Source organism: Daucus carota, chromosome 6, assembly GCF_001625215.2.
Source record: "Daucus carota subsp. sativus chromosome 6, DH1 v3.0, whole genome shotgun sequence".
Lineage (NCBI taxonomy): Eukaryota > Viridiplantae > Streptophyta > Magnoliopsida > Apiales > Apiaceae > Daucus > Daucus carota.
Window position 1 is genome coordinate 20,225,971 of NC_030386.2, and position 17,855 is coordinate 20,243,825.

Below are 17,855 nucleotides of genomic sequence, written 5' to 3' on the forward strand. Positions count from 1 at the left end.
GGTAAAAAAGTCTTTTCAATTGATTTAAAAGTCTCATCTTTTTCCTTTTTCTTGCAACCAGCCCCATGTTATTATTAATAGAATAGAAATAGATAAATAGATGATAATTTAAAAATAAAAAATGCTATATAATTCAATTCTATTTATGTTTTTATCATTTCCTTTTTACTTAACAACAATAATAATAAGATTTTCTATATGTCCATAAAGTATCCAACTAATATACGTCATATACATTTGAGAAAAAATTTGGGACCAATTTCAGATTACGTAGGATTACTTTTTAATACTCGTTATATTTTTTTAATTTGATGTTTTCACTTTGGCAATACATGGGTTGACTGTATATTAAAAATTATTATTTTTTCATTGATTTTTTTGTAAATTGAAATTTTAATTATATATTTTTTGTTTAGAAAAATTTCCAAAAATAATATAACTACCCGATCAAAACACTTATAAATTTGTGCAAAGAGTCAAAATATTAAAAAAATAAATTAAAAATAGAGGCAGTAAATTATATACCTAATGAATTTTTTTATATAAAATTTTTAACTTCACTGAATTCAGAAATAATTGCAATGCGCACTCCTAACTTTCGTTCCAAAAACATTATGTACCATTATTATTAAAAACTCAAATCGGAGCCTATTTGTTTGCTTTTCAAAAGCAATACATACCGTTTCAGTTAAGGAAGTCGAACGGTATATTCACAATTATTTTCAGAAGATAGTAAATTGTAAAAAAAAAACTTATAAAAAGTAGTGTATTTGATAAGTATCCCTTTTTATTTTAAAATATATACGAATAAAATTACTCTTTCTTCTAGATAAATTTAAATATTATAATTTAAGTTCATTATTTATTATTTTCTATGTATAATTTTATTTTGATGGAGTTCATTACTAAAATCTATTTGAAATTTTGTTAAAATATATTAATCCAAACACATTAATAAATATATTTATTTTAAAAAATTGTTATTTGTATAAATTTAAAGAAAAGAAATATTTCTATTTCCATACTTACACATTTGAAACTATAATAAGATATAAATTAAATACTAAATAGCATATCGACTTGTTAAAAGAAAATAGTCAAATTACAAAATATAATCTAATATGAATTAGAAATCTTGGTGAAAAATTTAAAAATCATGTTAATTGGGAAAGTAAGAGTGAGGATTTTATTTTACGGTGTGTGTTACATATTCTTATAATTCATACAATACACACATAATCACTTGGTCAGCTAACAAAGCCGTACATAAATTTATGTGAGAGATCCGGACAAAGAACAGATTGACAATGATGATGACTGGGGTGGGAAGGATTGTCGTGTCCTCCGCTTCATAAATATGTATTCAATAATTTCAATGTTTATGACCTAAATGGTATTCTCGATGATGCATTACTTGAAGAAGAAGACTCGAGATCATGATCGATAATTTCGATGTTTACGATCTGGATGGTATTCTTGATGTTTATGATTTAGATGGTATTCTCGATGATGCATTACTTGAATAAGAAGACTCAGACCAGTTCATGATAAAGTTGTTGGTGTTGATAAGAAGAGGTTTAAGATTAAACGTTTACTTATGAAAATAAGGTTAAGGGAAAACAATTGAAATTAAATTTGAATATGGTCGCCGATGAGGCAAAGGAGGTTGCGGTTAAGAAGAGAAAATTAACTTTAATGTAATTTTCTACCATTTCACTATATAAACAAGTCATGTCCACATTGATTAAAATATTCAATACCAAAATGATAACATAAAAAATAAAATTTTAATATTCAGATTATGTAATTTTTTACCGTTGCACAACATTATCTACAAATACCAGTAATTTGATATTTGGAAATCAATTTAAATATATGCAGATTTGAATTAAAATCTTGATGAAAAATTTAAAAATCATGTTAATTGGGCACCAAGTAAAAGTGAAGATTTTATTTACAAGTGTGTGCTTATAATTCTTACAATACACACATAATCACTTGGTCATTGTTGATTTTATTTTACAAGTGTGTGTTTATAATTCTTACAATACACACATAATCACTTGGTCATTGTGACAAATAACAAGTTACTCACGGATTACAGTTCTAGATATTCCGACCGAATTACAAAGGCTAAGCAACAAAGAAGGATTCAAGTTATAGTTTGAGTCAAAAACTCATGATAATGGGACTCACAAGAGCAAGAAGGAGTTCCAACCTTTTGTTTATTAGCCCGTGTGATACAATTTATTTATGTGATAAAAGGGCACTGATTGAATTGCATCAATTTAGTGTGTAATACAGGCCTATATCTTCAACGACCAACTACAGATATCAACCTCATGATCATGGTCTAAATTTGTTTTTCTAACTTGATCAGATATGGTATGTAATCCTGTATTCATAACATGCCTGATCCATTTGAAGTCAACTCTCATTTATTATCTTCAGACTTGCTAGATCCTCCGAGATAGTGTCTGAAGCATGCACTTTTCCGAAGAATTCTTGTCATGGCAACGAAAATCCAATCCCTTGACAATGGCAAACACAGAAATAGTAAATGTAGTTGTAATAAAATGAGAAACAAAATCAGTCATGTGCGGTCTCTTAATAACAAGCAAAGACAAAAGAACCAAGGAAAAGACAACAAATACTACAAACTTGTTCTCAAAGCAGAATAAAATAGAATACCTTTATGTTCTTCATAGCAAAATATCTTTCAATGAAAAATATGAGAGGAATAACAACAAGGACACTAAAAAACACATAGATGATAGTAAGAAGAAAAATGCAAGGCATTCAAGACGGATGGAAGTGTGTATGAGTATGTCAAAGGTGGAAGCTCCTAAGCAGAAAAGCAGAAATGCAGGGAATGAAATTTTAAAAGAATTGTTTACAAAGATTCTTAGATGTTAATGATGAATACAAATTTTCTCCTTTTGCTTATGTTGCTATATTATGGACTTGAAATCCTTTTTTACCATCTTGGATGTGAGTAATGTGAATTAACAAACTGTCTCATTGAAATTATGTTGTGGACTTATTCTTTTGGTTTATAATTTCAAATTTATGGAAGTTGTCACTAAGGGTTTGTTGTTTGGAGTTCAAAGGTGTTGTGTCTAACTCACCTAAGAAATGGGAAATAGTGTGTAATGCGAGCTTGCGTTGATCTGCTAATTAAATAAAAATATATGGTATCATCCAAACTGAGGGATAATGATCCAGAACAATCAATTATAAGTAACACATTTTAGGTTGATTTTTTTTTATCTACAATGAGTGATTTGTCCACTAAAAGATACAGTTGCCCTGCATTTTCATCAAAAATCTAGGATTAATATCATCCACCGGAAAAATGCAGATAGTATGCTGCATTATACGTATGTCAGGGATCTCAATCCCTAAACTCAGACCTTAAAACAAGTGAAGCTAATATTATGGACGGGGAAGAAAGGAAAATTACTTCTAATATCGATTGCGACAAAGTTCCCTTTGAAGGCCTGGCTCTGCCTCAATGCTGGTTTTTCTTCAGTATATAATTGCACTGAAGAGAGATGGATACTTGTTTCTGGTGGTGCTAGTCCCAGGTTTTGTTGGATTTTCTTTTATGAAGCTAATGACTATTTCTTTGATGATCAGTTTCCTATTATTTTTCGCATTTCAGACCCCAGTGATCATGAGGTTGTTTGCTTGTATTTATAACAACCAAAATTGTACTTTCATTTCCAAAACAATGGAATAGGATCAACTGGATTATGTTGTAACTGAAACATTTGCACAAACAGTAATTTAAATGGCTCAATTGAACTGATTTTTTTTATTTATGTCATCAGTTGAATAAAAACAACCAGAAAAAACTGTATTTACAATAATATAACAATCATCCAGATAGCTAGAAAAGCTTCAGCTTGCATCATTGAAAAGAGGTGTATTATTATTTAACAAAGCATCCCCCTCAAATGCTTACTGGACTGTGAACTTCTTAATATCGAGCTCATCCAGAAGCTTTGTCAGCCTAACAATAAGATCGGATCTTCTGTACTTGTTCTTCTTGTAGTTCTGAAATTTTGTTATATGTGTAATCTGGAGACTATATATATGCATCAAATCATCTATTCCTTTGATTTCAAAATAGTGCTCAGCACGCTAACTTTCAGGCCGACTTCTGAGTAATCTGCGATATCAAGACATGTGAATAGTCTGAACATTATATATGAAACCTTTAGATAGTATGTGATATTTACAATATTCGCTGATACTCAGTAATCTCGAGTTGACATAGAATTAAGTACATACTAAGTGAAGGATCTCAGGACTCACTCATCTATATATCTTAAGCTTCAGAGGTGCAATGGTTTCCAAGGAAGTTGTACTACAGACGAGCAGCTCGAAACTATCCCTCATCTCAGAGCTCAGGCTTAAATTGCTGATATATTTGGTCAGCAATACAGAGTTCTGACAGTTTATGTTCTCATTATTATCATTCAAAAAAACTGTATTGATAAGCCCAATCTCTTTAACAATCAAACCGCAGATTATGTAATCTATCAGGAACGATAAAGAAGAATACGATATACTAAAATTTGCATTTGTAGCTAATCCTATCACCTGCTCGTTGTCAATGACACAGTGGTCGCCCAAGTCAAACTGGTGCATCATGATAGCAAGCATAATACCTTCGCAAACCAGTTTGCAATAATATCCGAATATAATATAAATGCCAAGACCAATAGATGAGATGAGATGTACACTAGAAATTTGGATGTTCCAAACCCCATCAAAAGGTACCAAGCAAGAGAGCTATCAGGAATGACAGATTCACCAAAACAAATTTATTCAACTGCTCTGTGGCAGTGCAGGTATTCTTTAGGAGATTAACCACAAGTCTGCATTCATTGATAACTTTAGCCTCTATAAATAGATTTAGCTCATGAAATTCCATCTGAAGGTGTACCATTATCTATGATACCTTAGAACTCACTGACAACAAAGATGTAATGAACAAAGTAAGAGAAACAAGACTATAACCGATCAGGGGAATTTAAAAGAGAGTTATAATATTGATTGGATCACCAACCACTTTCTTAAAGAAGCTTCAGAAATCCTCTTTGTTTCGGAAGCTCCTTCAAACACTTGAAACACATTTGGTATGTCGTGTTTCTTCATGATGCATAATAGGTCAGTTTCTTATTATATCCCTGGCATGCGCTAAATGTAAGGAACTATTTGAACAACATTTACAAGGAGAAATGATAGGCAAGGCAATCAAAAGGCACAGGTTAGTTGCTATGGTCATCGTCAAAATAGCTGTTGTCAAGTGCATCATAAATGATATGCAACCCTGTACACACAAAACGAAGCAAATTTGCAAATGCTCCCTTGATCCATTTCAGTCGATCTCTGATAGTATCTTGATCAGAAATGTAAGGTCCTATTTTAGGTCCCAATAGCGTCTGAAGAATGTACTCGTGATAAACAAATCTTGCATGCTTTGGTAGAAATACTTGTCACGAAAACCACAAACTAATATCTTCATAACCACAGCATTCAAGATCCACATCCCAGTGGTAATTACAAGAGTAGTCAGTGTACTTGTAACAAAACGAATGACCAAAGCAGTAATGTTGGATTGGATACGTACTCAAAAAACAAGACTAAAGAATTGAAGCAGAGCAAAACAAGTACTCCAAAAGTATCTTTCAGAACAAAAACAAAAGAGAGCATTGACAATCACGTGGCTGAAAGCACCGCAGAAGATGCGAGGACAAGAACGGCAAGGCATTGGAAAAGCATGCCAGTGCAGACGAATATAGTAACAGTGGAAGTTGCTAAAGTAAGCACTATGGATTTAAATTCGGGAGAGAATTTCAGATTGTTTCGCAGACCTGGGAACTTGTCGAAAGCAGTACTGCTAACATAGGCCTAGGTGAGTGTCGAGAGTCGATAACAACATCAATATTATCTCCCACTACAAATCCTTATATTTATAGATTACTCTGAGACTTGGCGTTATCTATAGATGACTTTGTGTAACCTTTTACACAAAATTGAACACTTGGGGCAAGCCTAAAAATGTCTTCAGGAAAAGGTACTAGAATACAATGTTGATGACACTTTAGCTAATTTGAGTAATAACAGAGAAATGCGGGAAGGATTATGGGCTTCCAGGTTAACCCTAGTGGAAATAAACCCCCGACCATTTTTTCAACTGAGATGTATCTGGAATTGTCACGTAAGGAGATTTACAAAATATTTTCATGAGAGCAGAAAAGAAACTCAAGGAGATTGACTGTTTATCCAAGGATGCTTATGATGCAAATATAAAACATTTAATTTGACTTATCAGCTATAAAAATTGGTAGAAATCATGTTAGCTTTCATATGAAACATTCTGACACTCATGAGAGCAGAAAAGAAACTCAAGGAGATCGACTGTTTATCCAAGGATGCTTATGATGCAAATAAAAAACATTTAATTTGACTTATTAGCTATAAAAATAGGTAGAAATCATGTTAGCTTTCATATGAAACATTCTGATCACACTCAGCGAGGAGGAATTCTAAGTTTGCCACTGTTATTGTTTCTGGTATAGGAACAACTGAACAAGTAGTTGGAATATAGGGAAGAATTATCACTTTGTCCACTTTGTGTTGGGAATATATGACTTGCATGGTCTAATAGTTGGAAGAAGGTCACAAGGTCAGTAGGACAGCAGCTACAAAGTGATTAATTACATGCCCAGTGGACTTCATTTGACCGCCTGTTTAGCACTGTTTTGCATGCAATAATCAGAAATTAAGATCTTTATACACATGAATACATGATGCAAATTATTCAAGATTACAAAGGCTAAATAATATATTCAAGATTCGATGTAAAAATATTAAACATTTTATGATGTAAATAAGAATCAAGTGAATCTGTACAAGTGCGACATTGAAACTCAACAACTTGTATCATCAAAGTCTGCTAATTACATTCTTCACACATCAGACTAAATATATTCAACATGTATCAATCACTATAAACACCACTAAGGACTAATTCAAAAAGATAATCGAAGAACTAAAGATGTACTGCATATGTTAATGGTTCAAACCCTTGACAAGACATAGACATAAAAAAAACTAGCAAACAAGAGGCTGAAACTTGTATTTCTTGTTCGCCAAGATTTGCCCTCTTGAACTCGCCTTTCCGATGGGGTCAGCCACACACTTCCTCTGCTCTGGTTTCCTATGCATAATCTTCTTAACCTCATTATTCACATCATCATCAAACTTACGCTTCACTCCGGAATTGTTTTCGAGACCTGGCCTTGTTGTACGCGGCTGCTGAGATACAATCATCCTCTTGGCGTTATCAACCCTTAGAAAATTAGCGACAAATCTCTGAGTTTCTTCCAATGCAGAAACGGAGTCCAATTTCATTACTCTTTTTTCGTGAACAACGGGTTTCTCCTTCTCTTTCTTCATAACAGGGAAACCCTTCTCTTTCTTCGGAACAGGAACAACCGGCTTTGGAACAGAAATAGGAATAATATTTTTGACGGCGTGTTGATGATGATAGTAACGAGCAGGAGGATGATGATCCGTGAAACAATCAGTAATCCACTTCTCCAGAGCTTCACTATCGTTACTGTATATCTCACTCTTGTCCGCCATAACCATGACTAACTATTTCTCTCTCTATCGATCACTCGTAAATTGTATGTACTGAACTATGAGAACTCACGAAGTATGTATATATTTGTAAGTTTGTGGGGCCACTAGTTGATATTGTCTACTTGTCTTCCGGTTCAAGCATTAAAATATCAATAATTAATTTTTTTTTGAAATCAAATATCAATAATTAATTAAATAACGATAAAGATGGTTTTTAATATTTATGTCTCATAATTTTATGAAACAATATTAATTCTATTAACAAATATTTGTGATACGGTCTTAAATTACAGCTATAAAAATTATATAAACCTAAAATAGTTTCTTATATAATTTGGTTATAATCTATTTTCGTAAAATCAACCTCTTTTTTAAATATACCACACACATATATAAATTATATTATTTATTTATTTACGTAAATATGTATATTCATATGGTGAACTATACGAAATAAATTTTGAATATTGTATTCGCTCGTTGAAATATAGTTATATTTTAAAAAAATTTATAATTAGTGATATATGTAAATCTTCACTAATCATTTTTTATTATTTGAATATATACTGTCGTCGTGTAAATTCAACATAAATGGGTGAGTTTTGTTTGATAAGGACTAGAGTAAAATTGATTTATATTTTATTTTGTATTTATTTTTATCATAAAAATATCGTTGTATTTTTATACCCTTGAACTTATCAATTTTTATTATATTTAACATCACGAAATATTTTGTAATTATATATATATATATTATGGTTTTGATAAAATTCATAATTTAATTATTAATTTATAATACAGTTATTTACTCGTCAAAGCACTTGAAAATGTGTCACAAAAGTCCAAAGTTATATAGAAAATAGAGTGACTAATATATTACATCCTTATCTAATGAATATATAAAAAAAAAAGTTTCCAACTCGGCAGTTGGCTTTTCAATTTTCTTTGTTGCCCGTTGATTTCTTGAGAATATATATATATATATATATATATATATATATATATATATATATATATATAGGCTCGTGATCAAATAGAAACCACTTTTAAAATAAAAACTAAAAACCAGTTTCCCTGCCACTATTTATAACTATGGGTATCACTAATTTATACGGCACTAATCACTGTTTTTATACAGTATGTAAACAGCGATTTTTATTATCAAAATTGAGAAAATCTACTTATCCAAATTATTGATAATCGATTATAGATGATTAATTTCATCCGTAGGAAAGTTCTTGGTGGTAGGAAGCCGCAAAAGAAGTTGTATGATAACGGTAAGTAGTCGTTAGTTTTATAAGTTAGAATGTAAAGTGTATGTGACTATTGGTGATGATAAGCAATGGTGGCAAGTCATAGAAACGTTTGGTAATGGTGGTAAGAGGTCCATTATTACGATTTGGGTGAAGATGATGGTCATATACGTTGCATATATGTGTGTATATATATTTATATTCGCGAGATATGCTATATATAAATTAGTGATATGTTATGTTCAAATTAGTGATTTATGTAGTTAAAAATAGTGATAAAAAATTGTCTAGAAACTGGTTTTTAGTTTTTAGGCTAATTTGGTTTCTATTGGAGTATGACTCTATATATATATAAGTATATTTGATAGATAATTACAAATTTATCTCTTCTATCTCATTCAATTATATTTTTTTCAATGATCGGCACAAGTTTTAAGATGAAAATAAATTTTCTCCTTTTGCTTATGCGGCTATATTGTGGACTTGAAATCCTTTTTTACTATCTTGGATGTGAGTAATGTGAATTAACAAACTGTCTCATTGAAATTATGTTGTGGATTTCAAAATTATGAAAGTTGTCGTTAAGAGTTTGTTGTTTAGAGTGAGGAGTTCAAAAGTGGTGTGTCCAACTCACCTAAGAAATGAGAAATATTGTGTAATGAGAGCTTGGCCGTGATGATCTGCTAATCAAATATTGTGTAAAAATAAAAAATATATGGTATCATCCAAACTGAGGGATAATGATCCAGAACAATATTGAGTAACACACCTGACAAAAAAATAAAATAAATTATAAGTAACACATTCGGGTGAGAAATAAAAAATTCCTAGAATGAGGGATTGGTCCACTAAAAGATATATTTGCCTTGCATTTTCCATCAAGGATTAATGTCATCCACTGGAAAAATCGCAGATGGTATGCTACCAAGCAAGTGAGCTACCAGCAAGAATTCACCAAAACAAATTTATTCAACTGTTCTGTGGCAGTGCTGGTATTCTTTAGGATATTAACCACAAGTTTGCGTTCAACGATAACTATAGCCTCTATAAATAGGTTTAGCTCATGAGATTAATTTATAGGCATAAACAAATTCCATCTGAAGGTGTACCAATTACCATTATCTACGATACCTTAGAACTCACTGACAACAAAGATGTAATGAACAAAGTAAGAGAAACAAGACTATAACCGATCAGGGGAATTTAAAAGAGAGTTTGAATATTGATCGGATTACCAACCACTTTCTTAAAGAAGCTTGAGAAATTCTCTTTGTTTCGGAAGCTCCTTCAAACACTTGAAATACATTTGGCAGGTCAGTTTCTTGTATATCCCTGGCATGCGCTAAATGTAAGGAACTATTTGAACAACATTTACAAGGAAAAATGATAGGCAAGGCGATCAAAAGGCACAGGTTAGTTGCTATGATTACAAGGATTACCTGAGCTCCGTTTTCGTCAAATTCTTGAAAATCATAAAGAATGACCAAAGCAGTAATGTCACATTGGATACACAAAAACCAAGACAAATGAATTGAAGCAGAGCAAAACAAGTACTCCAAAGTATCTTTCAGAACAAAAAAATATGACTTGCATGGTCTAATAGTTGGAAGAAGGTGACAAGGTCAGTAGGACAGCAGCTACAAAGTGATTAATTACATGCCCAGTGGACTTCATTTGACTGCCTGTTTAGCACTGTTTTGCATGCAATAATCAGAAATTAAGATCTTTATACACATGAATACATGATGCAAATTATTCAAGATTACAAAGACTAAATAATATATTCAAGATTCGATGTAAAAATATTAAACATCTTATGATGTAAATAAGAATCAAGTGAATCTATACAAGTGCGACATTGAAACTCAACAACTTGTATTATCAAAGTCTGCTAATTACATTCTTCGCAAATCAGACTAAATATATTCAACATATATATATATATCAATCACTATAAACACCACTAAGGACTAATTCAAAAGATAATGGAAGAACTCAAGATGTACTGCATATGTTAATAGTTCAAACCCTTGGCAAGACATAGAAATAAAAAAATCTAGCAAACAAGAGGCTGAAACTTGTATTTCTTGTTCACCAAGATTTGCCCTCTTGAACTCGGCTTTCCGATGGGGTCAGCCACACACTTCCTCTGCTCTGATTTCCTATGCATAATCTTTTTAACCTCATTATTCGCATCATCATCAAACTTACGCTTCACTCCGGAATTATTTTCGAGACATGGCCTTGTTTTTCGCGGCTGCTGAGATACAATCATCCTCTTGGCGTTATCAACCCTTAAAAAATTAGCGACAAATCTCTGAGTTTCCCCCAATGCAGAAACGGAGTCCAATTTCATCGCTCTCTTTTCGTGAACAACGAGTTTCTCCTTCTCTTTCTTCGGAACAGGAACAACGGGTTTCTCCTTCTCTTTCTTGGGGACAGGAATAGGAATAATATTTTTGACAGGTTGCTGATGATGATAGTAACGAGTAGGAGGATGATGATCCGTGAAACAATCGCTAATCCACTTCTCCAGAGCTTCACTATCATTACTGTATATCTCACTCTTGTCTGCCATAACCATGACTAACTATTTCTCTCTCTATCGATCACTCGCGCGTAGATTGTATGTACTGAATTGAACTATGAGAACTCGCGAAGTATGTATATATTTGTAAGTTTCTGGGGCCACTAGTTGATGTTGTCTTCCGGTTCAAGCATTAAAATATGGGAAAATAGATTTTTTTGTCACCGAACTTATTATGTTCTTAGAAACTTGCCACTCAACTAAATTTTCTTTCTTTTTAGTCACTGATGTTAGGTTTGGATTTGTTTTTAGTCACTAACTTAGGTTCGGATATGATTATTAGCATTGTGATAATTTTTTGTAGCATCATTAATACATAGTGATAGTATATAATTTTTTGATAATATGATGTACGTTTATATCTTTGTATATAGCAATAATAACATAAAATGAGGTGATATAATATTAAAATCAGGAAAAATCGTAATTAGAATTCTAGAAATTCATTAAATCATCAGTATGGAATCAATGAATTCAAATAATTTATGCTCACCATGATAAAATAAAGTCTAATTGAGTGATACGATGCATCATCTTTCACTATTAAAGTTTCAATCACCTAGTTCAGCGTAAGATCTCTCTTAAATTTATCCTCATAATTCTTAATAACTCTATCTTATTATAATTTTTAAGATAAAGATAAATAAATAGAGAAGAAAACTTAATCTTCAATGATTTATGAGATTTTCTTTTTGCATATAAAAATTCAAACATTAAATTTTTATTCGGAAGAAAAATAAAATAATTTATGAGAGTACACTTTTAGAAACCGTAAAATGCGTGTTTAACTCTTATCACCGAAGATAAACAATCTTGGGTACATAAAAGTACTATATATAAAAATAGACATATATCAAATCATCAAAATATTACAGGTTATCATATATTTTAATAATATTACAAAGAATTAATATAATGGTAATAATCAAATCCGAATCTAACTTTAGTGGCAAAAAAAATTCCGAACCTAACATCAGTGATCAAAAGGAAAAAAAAATTAGTTGAGTGGCAAGTTTCTAAAAACATAATAAGTTCGGTGACAAAAAAATCTATTTTCCCTTAAAATATCAATAATTAATTAAATAATGTTAAAGATGGTTTTTCATATTTATGTCTCATAATTTTATGAAACAATATTAATTCTATTAACAAATATTTGTGATACGGTTTTAAATTACAGCTATAAAAATTATATAAACCTAAAATAGTTTCTTATATAGTTTGGTTATAATCTTTTTTCGTAAAATCAACCTCTTTTTTAAATACACCACACACATATATAAACTATATTATTTATTTATATACGTGAATATGTATATTCGTATGGTGAAATATACGAAATAAATTTTGAATATTGTATTCGCTAGTTGAAATATATTTATATTTTAAAAAAATTTATAATTAGTGATATATGTAAATCTTCACTAATTATTTTTTATTATTTGAATATATAGTGTCGTCAACATGAATGGGTGAGTTTTGTTTGATTAAGGACTAGGATAAAATTGATATATGTTTTATTTTGTATTTATTTTTATCATAAAAATATCGTTGTATTTTTATACCGTTGAACTTATCAACTTTTATTATATTCAACATCATGAAATATTTTGTAATTAAATATATATATATATATATATATATATATATATTATGGTTTTGATAAAATTCATAATTTAATTATTAATTTATAATACAGTTATTTACTCGTCAAAACACTTAAAAATGTTTCACAAAAATCCAAAGTTATATACAAAATAGAGTGAGTAATATATTGCATCCTTATCTAATGAACATACAATAAAAAAAAGTTTCCAACTCGACAGTTGGCTTTGCATTTTTCTTTGTTGCCCGTTGATTTCTTGAGAATATATATATAAGTATATTTGATAAATAATTACAAATTTACCTCTTTCGTCTTATTCAATTATATTTTTTTCAATGATCGGCACACGTTTTAAGATGAAAATAAATTTTCTTCTTTTGCTTATGCTGCTATATTGTGGACTTGAAATCCTGTTTTACTATCTTGGATTATGTTGTGGATTTCAAAATTATGGAAGTTGTCATTAAGAGTTTGTTGTTTAGAGTGTGGAGTTCAAAGGTGTTGTGTCTAACTCACCTAAGAAATGGGAAATATTGTGTAATGAGAGCTTGGCGGTGATCAAATAAAAAATATATGGTATCATCCAAACTGAGGGATAATGATCGAGAACAATCAATTATGAGTAACACACCTGACAAAAAAATAAAATAAATTGTAAATAAAACATTTCAGGTGGGAAAAAGAAAAAAAAAATCCTCACTATACCATAGATTGGATATAGCAACCACTCAAAAGAAAATTTTCTCAAAATCGTTGCCATTGAAAAAATAAAATCAATATATCGCAATGCCGAAAATATCGTTACAATAGAATTAAAATTTCGTTACAAATTTTTGAATAAATAGTTTATTGCAATGTTATTAAAATATCATTGCAATAGATATTTTTTGGGAAAAAAAAGAATTGGCGGGCCAGTGAAAGTGCCAGAGGCGGGATAAATAAATTTTGCCCGGATAATCAAAATAAAGTAAAAAAGCCCACCTCACCTCACTCATCGACCCAAAAAAAAGGAAGATAGAGAGGGGGAAAGACGGAGGCGAGGGAGAGAGGAAGAAGGTGAGGGAGAAGAAGGCCACAGAGATTGAAGAAAGTAAGCGTGAGAGAGGTATTATCTTCCTCACCTAATAACTCGAAGTATATAATAGTTTGTACATGTGTTTAATTGAGTTTGTACACATGTATAATCGATTATTTGTAGTTAATTGGGTCTAATTTTTTAATTAATTAAGGTTTATGTTCTTAATTAGGTCGTAGATTTGTTTAATTAAGAGTTGGTAATTTAGGGATTTTGTTTAATTGTTTGTTAATTTAGGGGTTCTGTTTGTTTTTAAATGCACGCCCTATTTTACATTTTTGTGCCATGTTTTGTTTGTGAATTTTTGTAAAGTTTGCTTATTTATTTGCTGCAATTTGCTCTGTGTGGCTGTACAAATCACTATAAGTGTTTGAAAGTAAAGTTGCAAAGAGGATGCACTGCTTGATCTGGAGAAGAAACAAAGAGGCGGCAATGGGAATGAGGGTGTCAATAAATAAAAAATCAGCTTCAGGGACATATATAATAAGCCTCAAGGCACCAGGCTGTTGCATAAATAACTCTTAGCGAGCATTATCATTTTCCTCTGTGTATATTGAACATTTAGGCTAGTTTCACTTGGATTTCGTGAATGATATTGACTTCTCAAATTGTGTCTCTATTTAACCAGGTATTAGTTTTGGGAGTTTTGGATCTTTCTAGGCTGCTCTTTTTTTAAACATACACACTTCTTGTCTTATTTTGAGCAGAGATCTAGGTAAGTAAGTTTTTGCTTGTCAAACTTTTCATACATTAAACATATTAATTGTTTTGCAATTAATATGAACATCTTACAGTGGATGCGAGTCTAGATATGGATATTTGGAGGTGCTGTAATGAGGGTACTCATTGTTGATTCATTTGTTTTGAATGCTGTCATTGTTGTTGATTTTTTTGATTTTCATAGTCTATATTATGATCCGATATTCTGGTTCATTTGTATTGCATAAAAAAATAATATTTCTATTATGCATAATGTGAAGGAGTCAGCAGGATCAAGGTGGAAACCGGGAATGCAGGACCTGGGGATTAGGGGCGAGGGAACCGTTCTTCTCGTTACATAACTCATGGTAACTAGTTAGTTTGCATTTTTTATTTCTTTTGAAGTGGTAGTCTTAGGACACCTAATTGTGTCTTCCAAGAGCCTTTGCTTCATGTGGGGCTCTTTTTAAGACACATTTCTAAAGGGTGCAATAATCAAAAGAAAACAGTGGTGACTTATTGTTTACCTGAAAGGTGCCAGATCTTTCTTCTTTTTTTTTTAAGTAAAGTTTCTGGTCACAAACTTTCACTCAGCTAGTTCTATGTCTTTTGGTCTTTTCATATGTTTGGGGGACTAGTCAGAATTTTGTCTCCAATAAGGAAAATGGAACCAGTCATGTTTCAGTGGATAAGGTTTCCATCCCAACACAGTCTAACTCCCAAGATGTTAAGAACAAGGAAGTTACTCATGCGAGGTGATTGAGTTGACACATAAATTTGTCATGAATTAATATTTTTAAGACGCTCTATTTTTACTTGTTCATAATTAGGCACTCTGCAATTGTTTTGTGTCTTACAGTGGATGCTGGGTTTGCTTGCAAAAGTACTATCTTTGAGGAAAGCCAACTCAACTTTTAATAAGAGCCCACTGGTTGTGTTTATGCATAATGGAGCCTCTTTGTTGGTTAACTCAATAGCCAGGGAGAAGTCACCATGAAAAACAAGGTACCAGATCATGTCTCAAGTTCTTTAAACTATACTCACCTCACTTATCTTTACCGAGAATTAGGAAACCTTTTAATTATGAGTACTAATTACAGATTTTTGCTGGTAATTGGATCCGACAAGTTACTTAATTATGAATTTATATATTAAGTTACTTGAGTTTACTATGCTATCAGTACATATTGTGCCACCAAAGTCGAAAATATATAGTTAAGCAGAAAAAGAACAGATTGGAAATAGCAAGATTTCTGAGTGAAGCCTGAAGCAGGAAAGTCGATAAGTAACCAAAAAAGACTTGTGCAGAAGCAAAACATATACATAATACATCATATTACATACATATATACAATAGATGTAGCTACTAGATAGCTAAAAACTCCTAAACTAGATGCTAATTCCTAAGATAAGTAGAGTTAAAAGCCAGTAAATCCACACATTTTGGAAATGACTCAATTGGTCTCTCATCTCTGTGTGTGTGTCTGTTAACCTATAAATTTTGACATGCAGTCCTGACAATATTTGCAGTTCATGTCCTTTTTGTTTACTGATCAAGATGTATATTTAATATGAATCCATTTGCCTTGGGAAAATTCATTTATCCTAGAATCTATGACCTCTTAGTTTTAATGACGAAGATCTTTCTTTTTAGTGCAATGCATCTTGTCTAAGACCTGAAAGAACATGTCTGATCATCGTTAATGGTACAATATTTCAAGTATTCTTTCTCATATATTCATTTTGTTAATTTTGTTAAGCTGGCATGAGGGAGTTGTAAAAGAGAAAAGCCAAAATGATGAGACTACATTAACAATTGATATTCAAGGTATGCATGATCTCACAGAGTGGAAGTCTACTGCATATCAGTTACTGTTTGAAACTCAATTTTAAGAAGTACATTAAATTCTTGTGAATTAATTTTCAGCGCTTGGGAATACGTCCATTGCAAGAGCAGCTTGTGAAATTGTGGATGTTTGATTCTATATAAACACTTGCCATTCCTCTTCTATTGCCATTATTCATCCTTCGAAAATCATCTTTCATTCCACATAAGATTTGTCTACTGTCTATAGATTATTGTCATATAAAACAAGGTAGTTGACAGACTTTTATTTATTTATTTATCTTACTATTCTATGGGATATTTGACATGATTATATACTTGTTGGTGTACAGGATAATAATGGACTTGAAGATCTCAAAGAAAGCTTTTGATATGGAGGATAAACTTAATAAAAATTGAAGACAATCCTTGGACATTGGCTGAGAAGAACCTCTCACTATATATTAATGTTGAAGAACTACGTGTTCGTGGTCATTGTTAACAAGAGTCGAAAGCCGATAGCAATGCAACTGATTATTCATGATTAGTAATATTATGTTTTAAGATTTGGCCCATTTGGAAGTCAAAAATTGATGTACTTAACCTATTTTAGCTTATTTCCATTAGTTTTCTATGGTTGTGGTTGTCTAGGAATGATTATCCTTGTGGTTGGTAACAGTATTAGTACTAGTTTGATATTTGTTGGTGTTGAACCTTTAATAGTGGATTAATATATTTTTGAAATGGTAATGCCAATTTTTTTTTATTCATACTGTTGCAATATATGATTATAGTGTTGTCTTAGAGGTTGCTTTTGCTATTGTAAATCATTTAAATAACAATGCATTAGGACCAAAATTTGTTGCCACAGGTGCTATATTGCAATGTTTAAATCAAAAAAATTTGTTGCAAATTTTGTTGCAATAAAATAACAAATTATAGCAATGATTTAAATAGCATTGCTATAGAGGAAAATTTGTTGCAGTATGTGGCTCTAGCAATGATTTGAACTTGTTGCAATACATGTGTTAATTCATTGCAAAAAGGGCCTTATGGCAACGGGGGCAAACTTAACGGTCGATTTTTTGAAAATCATTGCAATAGACGCTATTGCAATGAGTTTTTGTAATATAGCAACTATTTTCAGG

At 31.3% G+C, this 17,855-nt stretch overlaps 1 long non-coding RNA gene across 11 annotated transcripts; it reads left to right on the forward strand.

Annotated features, from left to right (window-relative positions):
• Positions 1–14,063: 14,063 nt before the first annotated feature.
• On the forward strand, positions 14,064–17,473 carry LOC108225160 (uncharacterized). Of its 11 annotated transcripts, none has more exons than XR_010284211.1 (9): positions 14,065–14,213; positions 14,812–14,902; positions 14,978–15,022; positions 15,164–15,250; positions 15,521–15,637; positions 15,742–15,887; positions 16,643–16,710; positions 16,810–16,978; positions 17,061–17,473. It is a non-coding gene; the product is annotated as an uncharacterized LOC108225160 (long non-coding RNA). The 11 variants fall into 11 exon arrangements; XR_001807542.2 differs by having other exon boundaries at positions 14,812–14,898; XR_010284210.1 differs by having other exon boundaries at positions 14,064–14,213; positions 14,551–15,022.
• The last annotated feature ends 382 nt before the right edge of the window (positions 17,474–17,855 follow it).